Genomic DNA, 13,798 nt, shown 5'->3' with positions numbered 1-13,798 from the left:
CTAATTAACATTTCAATGTCAGTACTTAGTTCGAGCCAAGTGTCCCAGTCAGGCTGTTTTGTTCATAACAAATCCCTCCCCTATTTCTTTGATCGGGCTTAAGCCTGCATCAATTTACAGTCTCTGGCTTTTGAGGGCTAGCTTCTTTGGGTAATTCTCTTAATTCCGTATATCAGCTTCTAGCAAGCCTTCTTTAAAGCTAATTTTAAGTCTTTTGGTTCCTTAATTACTGTCTATGCACAAGAGGAGGTGGGTTGGGTGACCCTCTAAAGGACACTTATTAAATAGTTACAAAGTACTTAAACTTTGACCATGGTACTTTAACTCAGAAGCGGTTACCACCTTACCGTATATCAGCTTCTAGCAAGTCTTCTTTAAAGTTAATTTTAAGTCTTCTTGTCCCTTAATTACTGTCCATGCACAAGAGGAGGTGGGTGACCTTGTTGGGTCTGGTCTGGCGTCTGGGGGTGGCACTGGTCCTTTTACTCTGGGGATATGGGTCCAGCCTTTTTCTTTGGTTCACACTGCAGTGTGTGTGGTGAGTAACACCTGAAAAGGTCCTTTAAATTTGGGGGTTAGTGGAGTGGTGGTGTTCCAGGATTTTATTAACACCTAATCTCTAGGACTGATGTTGTGGGCATTGGTATCCAGAGGGGAGGTCTGGGGAAGATATCCCTTCTTTCTGAGGCCTTCTAGGGATTTTCCTATGATTTTTAAATATTTTTGAGTTGCTGCCTCCCCTTCTAAATAATCTGCAGTACTGAAAGGGGTGATTAGAAAAGGGAGTCTAAACATCATTTCATAAGGAGAAGCCCCTCTGTCGGACCGAGGTCTTGTTCTGATGCGCAAGAGAGCGAGAGGTAAACACTTGAGCCAATTCATTTTTGTCTCTTCAATTAATTTGGTTGTTACATTTTTAAGAGTTTTATTCATCCTTTCTACCCTTCCTGAGCTCTGAGGATGCCATGGGGTGTGCAATCTCCACCCTATCCCCAGGGCTTTTGTTACTTGATGAAAAGTTCAAGCAACAAAATGTGGACCTCGGTTGAGTCAGTGTTATTGACTAGCCCGTATCGAGGTATGATATTTTCTAAGATTATTCCTGGAACTTTTTGCGTGGTTTCCTTTTTGGTAGGGAAAGCCTCCACCCAGTGAGTGAGATGATCTACGATCACTAGTAAATGCTTGTACCTCTGCACAGAGGGCATTTCAGTGATAATCTACTTGTATGTTCTGGAAAGGTCTTAAAGCAAGTTTTCCTCCCCCATGTGCTGTTTTTCTCATTACCTTTTGGTCAGTTTTCAGACAAATCGCACACCCTCTTGTGACTGCTTTTGCCAGATCATATACTCCAATACATAAATTTTCCCGTAAAAAGTGGTCACACAAACCTTGGATTCCCCAGTGGGTCAATTCATGACTTGAGCTAGTATCTTTTTATCTCGTGGGATGATACTTAACCTTTTTTGGACTTGCAAGTCTCTTCTTAAGAGATTACTTTTTTAATTTGGAAGATAGATAAAGTCTGCCAAAAATTGTCTAGAATTCTCCTTGATTTTTATATTTTGTCTATAGATGCTTTAAATGGCCTTCCCTTCACTTCTAAAACCTCTCAGACCTTCTTCCCAATGGTGACTATTACTGGTAACTTGTGCTGGATTTATCTGCCCCTGTGTTAACTAAGAACTCAAAATCTTTATAGCGAGGACTTACTTTAAATTTTACCAAGGGCTCTTCTTGATGGTTGATTGGATCTCTTCGCTTATAGAACCCCTGACACCTCTAGTCATCCCCCCTTGAAACCTTTAACCTTTTCTAAGACTTCTTGTTCTTTATGCATTGCTTTATCAAACTGAAATATAAGACACATCCCACTACAGTAATAGCACCTCCTGTTGCTTTGTGAAGTTTCAGGTTTTCAGGTTTCCTAAACTCAATGAAGTTCTTATTTGTCTCATATGATTCATATGATGGTGCTGGTAGGTCTCTTTTTTTTTTTTTTTTTTTTTTTTTTTTTTTTTTTTTTTTTGATAGCCCTGGTCTATTCCAGCCTGACTTAGACATCAGTGCTGGCGATTTCTCTACTCTTACACTTTCTCGAGCAACTGCAACCATAATTCTGGCTTTGGTTTTGGCCTTTTCTTCCTCCCTCCTTAAATATATTCTTAGGGTTTCTAGGTGTTGGTTTAGCTGATTATCCATCTACTGATATTGGGTTCCATACCATGGCCACTCTCCCTGTAATTTTAACTCTGGCCATACTTCTGTACTCTTGTGTAAACCCTTTGTGGTCTCCCAAGAATCCCATTGGTCTAACTATTGCCCTAATGGCCTGTTAGGGGGAATTCTCTTTGCTTTCTCTTTTGAAAGATCTGCTCCTTTGCTATAACCTGTTCCCATTTCCAGGCCTCAAAAAGAAAAGAAAAACATACCTTAAACGGTGCCCCCCTCCAAAATGGAATATACAGATATGCAACTATAGTTCATTTGGCTCCTTCCCATAACTTAGTATTTTAAATCTCTTGACTGAACTTAATCTCTTCGAGCTAACCTCCCACTCTTGGCATTTATATCTGTCCCTTGCCCAGGATAACCACTAATCGCACTCACATATATTGTCTTCTGCTTTCCTGTTCCTTTTTGGACTTCTTGATGGACTTTCTAGGCTTGGACCTTGGGGAGGTCTCGCCCCAATTCTTACTTGTCATTTTGCCCAACCTCTTTACTAGGCTTAGGAAGCTTGGTCTCCCTGCCGAGGTAAGGTCGAACGTCCTGCCGAGCCTTACACTCGAACTCCGGCCAAGTCCCCTCGCCTGACTCTCCTATTAGGCTTAGCCTGCTTGCCTTTGTACTTGCTTCTTTACTTGCTGGCTTACTCTGCCTGCTAGGACATGCCTCCTGCCTGCCATAACATGTACCTGGCCTGGCAGGGTTCCACAGAGCCATGCAGGGAGGAGCCCTGCATGCTGAAGCGGGTTTGCTGCAAGGCCTTGGGAGCCCGTGGGGGACTGTCCTGGCTTGTAAGATCAGCATGTATTCTATTGCCATCTGTTGGAGGTTGGGCAGGTACCTCCTGTTAAGTTGGGCAGTTTTCTTATCTCTTCCAAGAACAATGTCTCCCTCCGGGGAGAGATCTTCTGTTCATGGCCATTGAATGACTCCCTGCATGACTGGTAAAGCTCCATCATCCCATGGTGAGATGCTCCACCCAGAGGGAGGAGCCAAGCACCCCTACCTGCATAAAATCAGCATTTTTTGAGACACCAGAGCAGCCCCTTGCTGGATTCCCAGAGGAGAAGCTTCTTCTCTGCTGAATTCCCAGAGGAAGACCAGGCCCAACTACTACCAGACCTTAAGAGAAAACTACACCCTTCCAGAGATCACCACTTCAGCAGCATTTCATTTGCCCCTCCAGGAGGAGCAGCCACCATTTTAACTGGACTACTACCAACACCCTGACTCCTCAGGGTGTCAGTTTTCTGACTCCATCACTAGTTTTGTTTGTACTAATTACATTTTTTAATTATTTTTTTTAATTTAGGTTTTTTTTTTTCCTAGTAAAGAACTGTTATTCCTATTCCCATATCTTTGCCTGAGAGCCTTTTTTAAAATTGTGGTAATTCGGAGGGAGGGGTTTTACCTTTTCCATTTCACAGGAGGCATTTGCCTTCCTTCACAGACTCCTGTCTTTTCAAAGCAGGACAGGGACCCAGGCTGGAGCAGGAGGGCAAGAAGGACTGAACCTGAGGAAGAGTGACCCACGTGGCAGCAGGTTGTGGAGAGCTGTGTCCAGTGGGATGCACTCCAGTTCGAGAAGTTCCCAGAGAACAGTCTCCTGTGGAAGGACCCCCATGCTGGAGCAGGGCAGGGATTCTGGCTCCTCTCCCTGAGCAGCAGCAACAAGGTGGGATGAACTGACCAGAACCCAAATTCCCATCTCCCTATGCCACTGGAGGGGGGACGAGGGAGACTTTGGGAAGGAGGGAGGACTGGGGGAAAAGGGGTTATGAGATTTGTTTGGTTTCTCATGATCCTGCCCTGATGCTGGGAGTAGTCAATTCAGTTGATATCCAAAAACTGAGGCAGCTTTGCCTATGACGGTCAAGGGGGAGGGATGTCTTCCTGTCCTTATCTAACCCAGGGACCCTTGGTTCTATTTTCTCTGCCCTGATCAGGTGCAGAGGGCACGGACATAGCTGCTTTGGTGGGTACCTGATGTCTGACCAGGGTCAACCTACTGCACACCTCCAGGCCTGGTGAGTCCACAACTTCTCTGGACAACCTAGCCCAATGCCCAGCCACACTTCAAGGCAAGAATTTCTTCCCAAGACCTCACTGAAACCTGCCCTCCCTCAGCTTCAACCAGTTCTCTCTGTCCTGTCCCTGAAGGCTGTGGGGAAAAGTCCCTCTGCAGCCTTCTGGTGGCCCTCTCCTGGTGGGTACTGGGAGGCTGCTGGGATGTGTCCCCTGACTTCTGCAGGTTCTTTCCTCAAGTCCCACCAGTTGGTTATCGGTGACACAGCAGAGTGTAGGAGCTTTGGCAGCCTGAGGCCCAGTTGTCAAGGAGCAGAGCAATGGAAGCCTCCTTCTGCAGGTGACATCATAAAGACCAGAGCCAGAGGAAGCTGAGGCATCTTCAGGGGCACAGCCAACAGGAGGCAAGCAGAGCGTGGCCTTTCCTCATGCTTCCCTGTCGCTTCCCTCTTGCTCCCTTATGGCACGTGTGACCTTCACTGGAAGTTCACCCCGCATGTTCTGCAGCCACCAGAGGAACAGCAGGAAGAAATGGCTGCAATTGGTCCTGGGATCAACATTCCTCCCTGCAAGACCCACAGACTGGTAGAGGTTGCTGAGCCAATCACCTCTGCTCTCTCCTCAGCCAGCCTCAGGGAAAAGCTGGTGCTGGCCTTGAAGAAGGAAGGCTACATTCCCAAACTCTTAAAGCTTTTCCAAATCTGTGAGGAGTTACAGCTCAGACAGGCCTTGCAGCATTTGACAGCCATTATGCAAGGAATTCTGTGGCTCGACCAAGCAGCTCTGCTGGAGGTGATGCTGCCACAGGAGTGTATCATGGATGTGGTGGGATGCTTCAAGTATGGTCCCTCTTTGGCACAGCCCTAATGGCACCAGCAGCTCCTGCAGCAAACAACCAAGCTGAAGGAGCTTCTTCCCATCTGAGTCCCTGAGCTCTGGCAAAAATGCAGCCAGATGTACTGGGCACAGTATATTAAGGCCACCATCTTTCCCAAAGCAGCTGGGCTGGAAGAGGATTCTCTGCCCACCCTCACCTCCTTAATCAGCTGCAAGAAAGAGGAGATCTTCCGTGTGTTGGATGTAAATGCCTTCTGACCTGCTCTCAATGGCTTGGGACCTGCAGCTGGAGTTGCCAAGGGATCACTGTTCCTCAGACATGCTTGCATGAACACAGGATGGAAATGATCCCCCTTCTTTCTCCTCCCTTGGATTCTGTAGTTTAGAAAGTGAAGAGCTCAGGAAAGGAGCTATAGATTCCTGAATGGACTGTCAAGAGTCTCAAGTTCTTCTCTTTGATGGGCAAGCAACAGACTGCTTTGGAGCTGGTTTGGGGTGGGAACTGGGGAACAAGCAGCTTTTGAGGTGCCGTCTCAGAGCTAGGTGCAATGTCTGTGGAACTCATTCTGAACCTGAGATGCCAAAGGGCAGGCTCAGAGAGAACACTGCCAGCACTGCTTCCCATGGGAAGGGGTGACGAGAAATGCAGGGACAGAGAGGGCAGAAGGTGTCCAAAGCCTTGAGAGATGATGACGATGGTGATGATGTTCAGCCTGGTTTTCTTGTCCCTCTGGAGCCTTAAGCAATGGGGGAACTAAAATTCTTGGCCAGAAAAGAGCTTTTGTCCTACAGGTCCTGAATTGTTTCTTGGGAGAGGCTGTGACTGTACCAAGCCAAGGCAGGGGCAGAAGTGCAGAGCAAAGAATCATCAAGGGAGGAGCTGGTTTGAGTGTGAGGAAGGGCAACCAGGCCGTGGCTGCAGCCAGCTAGGAACAAGTTTGTCTGCTCCCTCTTGCCTGGGGGACCTGAAAAGATGCTTTGCAGGGTTGCAGCTGCACAAGAGGGAAAGGGGATCCTTGTGGAATGTTCTCAGGGCAAGGGGAACGGGGCAGGTGCCACATGGGACAAACTGTGTCTCAGCTGGCTCTTGGGAGCTGCAATTTTCAGGAGCCTCTCCTGAGCTCAGCTTCCTCTATGGCTCTGGCCTTCTGCCTCCACTTCTACTGCACACAGGCACTGCTGAAACAATGCCCTGGGAAGGAAGGACCCTGTGGGATCTGTGTGCTCTGGCATTGGCCTTTGTTGGGCTACAGTGAATGGAGGGGTGGAGAGCTGGGTGCAGCCAAACTAGCAGATGTTGCTGGAGGTGGCTGCCTTCCCAAGAGTGTCTCCAGGAAAGGACGTCTCCAGGAAAGGACGGATAACTCCATGAACCATCAGATGCTCAGGCAGTCAGGTGTAGTGTAGCGTGACCCAAAGAAACAAGAGAGACTCTCTGTATAAGGTAACAACTGCTGTTTATTCTCTGAAGGGTAGGAGGGTCCAGGGATAGCAGGGAAGGGCAGCAAGTTGAAGGGTCTTAGTGAGAGAGAGCCCCAAACAGGAGAATCCAGGGTATATAACAGGGTAAGCGGAACATGGAAACCAATGGGAGCATGGGGAACCAATGGGAGAGAGGACAAGAGGAGATGTGAGGATGGAGTGATGCGATGACAACCAATGGGGACATAGAGGAGGAGTGACATAAAACAGGAACCAATGGGGAAACACAGAACACTGAACTTTCCAGAACGGGGGAGTAGACCACAGTTAATTAGCACCGCAGTTTTACATAAAATCAGTGAACCATGGGAAAAGGTTTCAAGTCCTCACCATAAACAAACGTATTGTCCCAGGGCATTCCTGCCCCTCTATCTTCCATGTGGCCTACTACATCTCCCCCTTTTCTGTTAATTAGAAAAACCTTTCCCATCGTCTTTTTAAGAACCTGTACAAAACAAGAGAATGACACTGCTACAATCAGGATGATGATTAAGATCCACGGCTGTGGACATTCTCAGTTCAGTCAGAGAGAAAACAGAAGGTTTCTAACCAGGCAGAAGCCTGGGAAACAGTTGGGAAAAAATGTAAATAATTCTTTATCTCTCTTGTTGTTCACATTGTTTATAGATAAGTTCTGCCACTGTGCGTCATTCACTTCACACCAATGGTGTGAGATCTTTTTACTTTGGGACCAATAGAATTGGTCTGGACAATGCTCTCTATAAAAGAGTGATATATTTGAAATAAATAAGAGTTCTACTCTCAAGCCTTCTGAACTAGAATTCTTTCATACCATCCTGCCTCAACGGCATCATACGACAATCCCCTAATAATCGAGATAGCCCAATTTGGGACACCTCATTGCTCAAAAAGATTGTCCACCCAGTCTGTGGTCTTCTTTTTAATCTTAACATCTCTGATTTGGTCTTGCATTCTTTTAATATTAGATTGAATTGAGGTGCTGTGAGTTGACAGATTGAAACAGCAAAGACCCTTGAAGTCCTCACAGCCATGGCCATGGGCGAACAGTAAGAACTCAATGGCTGCTCTATCATGAAGTGTTGCATGCCTGGTGGTCTCCTCGTCTGCTAAAAGGTCTGCTAGTGCAGTGGACGTAGTGTTGGCCTGCTTACTCAGCCAGCACCCCAGGTGAGAAAGCTCACCAAGAGCTTTTGCAGTTGCAACCCATGGAAGAAAGATGGATACTGCGTCCCTCTTCAGTTTTCCCCAATTCTAAATTTGATCATTACAATTTGGGTCAAATTCAACGTAAGATATTTTTGTATGTGCCAATTGATTTCTCTGCTTCCAATCTTTGATTAAGGTAATGTTTGGGGTGAGCATAGTAGTTTGACCAAGGCTGCAGGGGCCGCCTTGGAGTTTCAAGGGGATCCCTACCTACAGATAAGAAACATGCCCCTGGGAAGCACTTTGGGTTATGGAAAGGATTCAGACAGTATGGAACTGGTATAATTGCACCATCTTACTGTGTTGTACCTCTTATCGTTGGGTGATATATTCTTCCTTGCGATGGTCTGAACTTGCATGGTGTCAGACCAGCCTTGACTTGGTCGTTTATAAAAAATTTGGACACAGAAAGTTGCTTTCATGGACCCCAGTAGGTCCAATTCCCAGGGTTCCTGTGGTGCATGCGGAAGGATCTTCCTCCACTCATCCCAAGTGCCCACAGGGTTGGGTTTCTTACCCGTGTAGGGGTAGTCCTTTTCTGACAGGGGAATGTTGCTTTCATGTTGCTGTCTGAGGACTCTTTCTGTTTCTCCACAATGTGCTCTCTCCACAATAGATTGTCCCATGAGGTTGTGGGGGATGCCGGTAGTATGTTGGATTCCCCACAATTATAGGAATTCCTTAAAGATCTTAGAGGAATATGCTGGACTGTCATCCGTTTTTATATTTTTGGGACACTGAGCATTGTGAAAGCCTGGTAGAAATGTTTGATAGCATCTTTCACCTTTTTGCTGGCATATGCTGAAGCGAAGATGACAGTGGGAAGGGTGTCAACAGACACGTGTAGGTACTTGAGGCGCCCAAAGGGAGCAAAATGTGTTATATCAGATTGCCACAGTTCTAAACTGCCCAAGCCTCTCAGGTTGGTGCCAGTCACCCTATGGATGGTAGTGCAAATGACTGACAATTGGGGCATGTAGTGACAGTGGCCCTTGCCTGTTGGTTAGAGATTTTAAACATTCAAGCCAATGCAGGGGCATTCTGATGATAGAACTGGTGGCTGAGTTTTCCTTGTGGAACATATCTGGTAGAGCCTGACATAATGTGTGGGTTGTTTGATGGGCATTTGCTACCATTGCAAGTAGATCTGTCCTCTGATTACCCTCAGCAATGGGGCCTGGAGGTCAGTGTGTGACCGGACATGCATAATAGGAAATGGTTGCTCCTGGTGGGAGATGAGCCAGATCAGTTCTGAGACCAAGCAGAATAATTTTCAGTTGGAAACATCTTTCAGCAGAGAGTGTTCAGCTCTGTCCGCTACCCCGCTGTACGCTGAATCTGTGACTGAATTGAAGGGTTGTTTGGACATGTTAAATGCTCTCATGACTGCGGTAATTCCACAGTCTGGGGGGATCCTTCAACAACTTGGACATCAGACTCCCACTTATGAGTATCTGGATCCTTCCAAGTGAACACTGACTTACGTGATTTTCCAGAGCTGTCAATGAACACTGTGAGAGCTTCTTTCAAAGGGATTTTGCTTTTAAGAAAATTTGGAACCAGATGGAAGGAATTTTGTAATAATTTATGTTTTGGGTAATGAATGGAAATTTGACCAGGATAGCTGTCCAAAGCAAATTGGAGATGTTCACTGGTTTGTAGAAGTTATTCTAATTCATCAAATTTCAGTGGCAGAAAAATGCATGTTGGGTCGCACACTGCAAGGGTACGGAGGTGGTGTTGGCCCTTGATAATTGAGCTATAAGCTCTTCAGAGGTAGTAACAGTCTTTCTTAGTTGGTGTGATAGAAACAGCCACTTGATAGTCAGTAACTGGTCAGTGGTGGTTGGATCCCATTGGAAAAGTAGTGTGTGAAAATTCGGAGACTTACCAAGGATGGCAGGTTGCAGCAGGAGGGCTTGATCAACATGATGGGCGTGGCGGGAGGAGATGGCACGGGCAACTTTGTGGAGTGCCTCATGGGCTTTGAGGGTTAAGGTGTGATGTGAAGCTAGGTCATCACTTCCCTTGAGGAAGTTGAACGGCGGTGAAGTCCTCTGTGGTGAGGCCCAGGAAGAGTTGATCCATGTGATTGTGCCACACAGCTGCTGTAGGTCATGTAATGTTTGTGGGTTCTCTTTGATGGTGGTTTTGGGGAGTTATGGTCTCCATCCTGTGATAAGAAGCCCAAGGTACTTCCAGGGGCAGCTGAATTGAGTTTTCTCAGATGTGATATCAAAGTCTGCATCTGTGATGGCTGACACTGTCTTTTTGACCACTGCGTTGAGGTAAGTCTTGTCCCGTGAACAAATCGAAATGTCATCCATGTAGTGTAGGATGCCCAAATCAGGGAAAAGCTTGCATATAGGCAGCAGGATCTGGGCTAAGAACATTTGACACAAAACTGGCGAGTTTTTCATCCCCTGTGGAAGGACCCAGTGGTACTTCTTAAAAGATTCTTGGCGACTGATGGTGAGTACTGAGAATACAGATCTGGGGGCATCTGCAGAATGCAGAGGGATGTTAAAAAAAAAGTCCTTGATATCGAGGACTGTGAGTTGCCAGTCCCTGGGGAGCATAGAAGGCAAGGGGAGGCCTGGCTGCAACAGGCCCATATCCTCTAGTATGTCATTGATTTTTCTAAGATCTTGGAGCAGTTGCCACCTGTCTTTGCCAGGCTTTTTTATAACAAAAACAGGGGTGTTCCAGGGGCTGGTGAAGGTTATAATGTGCCCCTTTTACAACTGCTCCTCTACTAGACTGTTGAGTGCATCTAATTTTTCTTTCGGAAGGGGCCACTCATCCACCTGTTGCCTTCAGATGAGAAGGCAAGGCGACCTGGTTTCAAGGGACAGCACGGCAGCCCGGCCTTGCCCAGGCCACTCGAGCCACAGACATACACAGACACCAATGTGGTGGATGGTCAAAAGGCATTTATTACCTTATCTCGTGAGGTTAAATAGTCAAGGGGGCTTTACTACGTCAAAGGAAGAAGGTAGGGTCTCTAGGGTTAGTAAGGGGTGAAAAACTACTGAGTTAGGAGGGGTTTCATGTCTCAGGGGTGATGGATTACATACCACAGGATGAGGGGGGAAGGGTCTTGCTTTCCGTTACATCCCAAAATCTTCTGTTCGCCTGTCCCTATCTACCACATCCACCCACACTGGGTCGTCAGTCTTCCATGGCAAGGGTGGGGTGGTGTGCTCCGCAGTGGCCCACACTAGAAATCCCATGATGATTTGGGAATTTCCAGTCTGGCCTCACGCTGGGACAGAACATCCCTGGCTAATAGGGGTATGTTACTGTTAGAGGCAAACAGCCTAATGGTTGCAATTTGCGCCTCTGGCCCCTCCACACTTACGAGGTGTATGCTTCTCAGGAAGTTGACAGCTCCTCCAGTCCCGGAGACTGTGCCACAAGGGGACACCAGCTCCCAGTTGTGGGGCCACTTGGATCTGGGGATGAGTGTGACGTCTGCTCCAGTGTCTGCCATGACAGAAAATGTCACTGATTTTCCATGAAGGGTCATGGTGATGTTGACCTTTGGCTTTTCTCTGCTTAAAACATGTGAATAATAAATGTCATAATTGTAATTGTCTAAATAGTCTTGTCCAGAGAGCACATACATCTGGGCAAAGGGAGCGCCTTCATAGAGGGTAAATGGGGGGGTCAGTACAGACAATGGAAACTGTAACTTCTTGACCTGGGTCAACAGAGACCACCTCTGGAATCATCGTGATGTTATCTGGGGTATGCACGTTATCTCCGATGAGGAGCACTTACATTGGTCTGTCATGATGAGGGGGAGCCAGGACCCCCTCAGGTACCCTTACCAAACTTTTGTCCTCCAATAACAGATGAAGTGAGCTGTGAAGGACTCACTTGGTCTGCTGGTTTAGTTGGCTGGTCCTGCAGAAGAGACAGAGTCCCTCCTTATGGCTCCTGTCCTCAGAAACATACAGTCCAGAAACTGGGTCTCCTGGATGGTCAGGAGACCCCGGCAATGCAACCTTCCACTTGATGTCATCGCGTGAGGTCACCCTGTGCTCTGCCAACCATTTCCCAGACGGCGCACTGGATGATGGTTCCAAAGAGAATTAGAAACAACATAAGGACAGTGCATTTGAATATGATCCAATTGTCAGCAGTTAAAACATCTGGTATCACTAAAATTTGTCAAGACCTCCCCTACTCCTCTATTCACTGGGAGCGCCATGGTGCGTTCGAGTGATGTCACTTTGGCGCAAGCCTCGACCATCTGTTGAGTAGTTGGCTCAGGATCCTGGGGGAGAGCTCAGATGACCCTTTTATTCTCTGAATGGACATTTGTGGCTGCCATTTTCCTAAGCAGTTCTTCCCATGCCTCAGGATTATCAATTTGTCTGTCAATTGCTTCATTCAACCTGTCCATGATCTTAATAATTTGTCAACCCCCTGTTGTATAGCTGAAAAATTCTGAAGTGGGGTGCTGCCATCTGGTATTTTAGCAATGCAATGTGAGCACCATTTTTAATGTCAGTTAAAACAGCCATGGGCAGCAAAGCCTGGTCTTCTAACCTATCATATTCTCCTTACCCCGACAAGGTGTTCAAGGTGTCATTTTTGTCTCCCTCACCCACTTTGTGCTTAGCAATTAACTGTTTGAGTAAATTTCTCCATTGAACCTCCCACAGGAGGAATTCATTAGATGGCAACAATGGTTGATATATCTATAATAAGGTACAATGTGTGTCCTGTAAAAGTAAGTTCAAGCAAGCTCTTGAAATAGGGTGAATTTCGCCCATAGTCTTTCACGGATTTTCTCAACTTTCTCACCTCAGCATAAGGTATTTGTTGCCAGTACGGGTTCCCCTCCCTCCTCATGACAACCGGAGCCACAAACCAATCCAAGTCTTGAGCAAGCTCCAGGTTCCCATCCTTCACGGCTTCCTCCCGAATCCACAACCAGCTCCTACCAGGCCTGATGTTGTGGCCTGGGGTGTCACTGTCCTCATCCTCCTCCGAGGATGGTGGAAAGACCAGCCATGGTGCGGACCATCCAGCCAATCGGTAGGGTTTGATGTTCAGAACTCTTGCAGGCCAAGATGGCCTGCTTCTGGTCGACTTCCAGTAGTGTGGGAACCAGAAGTGACAGGAGAAGGAGAGGTGGCCTGCTCGGAGGTTGGAACCACCAAGCCCACCCAGGGGAGTGGCTTGAGGGAAAAAAGGGGTGGGTCCTGACACACACACAGAGTCGATGGGGTGGAAAGAGAGGGACTTGATGCAGGGGCAGGGCTCGACAGTTGGAGAAGAAGAGGAGAGCAGGTGAAAGAGAAAGACAACCACTATTTTGCATTGGACAGGTCTGGGATCCCAAGATGGACATCTGAGCCATGTGGCCGGCACCATCGGGTACTACATTACTAACTGAACTGGGGACTGAACCGGGACAAGGGGTTGTAGGATTGGGGGAATGGGCAGGGTCCGGGCTGGTGTGGCCAGTGCCAGCCCAAGATAGGCACAGAGGGGGACAGGAGGCAGGTGGCAATCTTGTACCCTTGGGCAGGATCTGCGTCCTGACCCACTCTTGGGGGAAGGAGGGTTAGGATTTGGGAGGGAGGAACATGGCTACTGGGGTGAATTGGGGTCCCAACTTTTCCCTTTCTCCTTCACCAACTTAAGAATAGAATCAAACAAAGGGTAAAACTTCTCCACTTTAAAATTCCCATTCACTTGTTCTCTATATATACATTTCCCCACTCTCCCCCAAAACTGAATTGAGTGAATGTCTTCCCGGGTGATCCCCAGGAAGTGTTTAAACAAAACATGAACAAAGGACTTCAAATCCCTTTTGCAAAACAGAACAGCTCCCAAAACAAGGGTGCTCTTAACTTGGAGCTAGAGGTCCTGTTGAATGAGGGACAGGTGAATTCCCATAGTTCAAAGACTTTCCCCCCACCAGGTAAAGGAAAAACTAAAAGAAACGAGTCTGTGTGGGTACCCTGCCCTGGCACCCTGCAGCCCCTGCTGTAGCACTAACCAAAGACAAATCACAGAC

General features: G+C 47.2%; 1 long non-coding RNA gene across 1 annotated transcript; it reads left to right on the top strand.

The window, feature by feature from the left end:
• The first annotated feature begins 752 nt into the window (after positions 1 to 752).
• On the top strand, positions 753 to 7,337 carry LOC146765307 (uncharacterized). The gene is made up of 3 exons (XR_014950190.1): positions 753 to 860; positions 3,701 to 3,904; positions 4,176 to 7,337. It is a non-coding gene; the product is annotated as an uncharacterized LOC146765307 (long non-coding RNA).
• Positions 7,338 to 13,798: the final 6,461 nt, after the last annotated feature.

The sequence above is a fragment of the Lonchura striata genome, chromosome 26 (assembly GCF_050655825.1).
Source record: "Lonchura striata isolate lonStrDom1 chromosome 26, ASM5065582v1, whole genome shotgun sequence".
NCBI classification, from domain to species: domain Eukaryota; kingdom Metazoa; phylum Chordata; class Aves; order Passeriformes; family Estrildidae; genus Lonchura; species Lonchura striata.
The sequence above is the reverse complement of the archived record's forward strand: the minus strand, read 5'-3'. Positions and strand labels throughout refer to the sequence as shown.